The following is a 1,234-nucleotide window of genomic DNA, read 5'->3' on the forward strand; positions in this document are numbered from 1 at the left end:
ACACACACACACACACACACACACACACACACACTCCCTGTCCTCACATACTCTCTCTGTCCTCACATACACACACTCTCCCTGTGTCACACACACACACACACACACACACACACACACACACACACACACACACACACACACTCTCTCTCCCTGTCCTCACACATCAACGTGGACGGCTGCAGCGAAATCCCCATCTGCTATTTACATTCATGGCATTTAACAGACGCCTTTATCCAAAGAAACTTACAACAAATACATTTGTTTAAGTAAGTGAATCACCTATCCAACAGTCATCATAAGATAAAGTAATCAATGCTCAGACCAGGGTTAGGGGTTAGGGTTAGGGTTAGAGGTTAGGGTTAGGGGTTAGGGTTAGGGTTAGGGGTTAGGGGTAGGGGTTAGGGCCATAGGCAGTCACAATGCTAGAAGAAGGATTTTTTATTTTATTTTTTATTAACAGGAGATAAACTTGTACAGGGGGGGAGTGGGGGTGAAGAGGTCTCTAGGGTTAGGGTTAGTACAGGGGGGTAGTGGGGGTGAAGAGGTCTCTAGGGTTAGGGTTAGTACAGGGGGGAGTGGGGGTGAAGAGGTCTCTAGGGTTAGGGTTAGTACAGGGGGGTAGTGGGGGTGAAGAGGTCTCTAGGGTTAGGGTTAGTACAGGGGGGTAGTGGGGGTGAAGAGGTCTCTAGGGTTAGGGTTAGTACAGGGGGGTGAAGAGGTCTCTAGGGTTAGGGTTAGTACAGGGGGGTAGTGGGGGTGAAGATGTCTCTAGGGTTAGGGTTAGTACAGGGGGGTGAAGAGGTCTCTAGGGTTAGGGTTAGTACAGGGGGGTAGTGGGGGTGAAGATGTCTCTAGGGTTAGGGTTAGGGTTAGTACAGGGGGGAGTGGGGATGAAGAGGTCTCTAGGGTTAGGGTTAGTACAGGGGGGTAGTGGGGGTGAAGAGGTCTCTAGGGTTAGGGTTAGGGTTAGTACAGGGGGGAGTGGGGATGAAGAGGTCTCTAGGGTTAGGGTTAGTACAGGGGGGTAGTGGGGGTGAAGAGGTCTCTAGGGTTAGGGTTAGGGTTAGTACAGGGGGGAGTGGGGATGAAGAGGTCTTTAGGAGCGATCTGCTATCGCTACCTAGCATCTTTCTCGCTCCCTCACGAACAAAATGGACGAGCTACGACTGTACGACGAGCACCTCCCAGATAAGGTTCATGGGTTAGGGTTAGGATCACCTCCCAGATAAGG

The sequence above is a fragment of the Argentina silus genome, assembly GCF_951799395.1.
Source record: "Argentina silus genome assembly, contig: scaffold_123, whole genome shotgun sequence".
Lineage (NCBI taxonomy): Eukaryota > Metazoa > Chordata > Actinopteri > Argentiniformes > Argentinidae > Argentina > Argentina silus.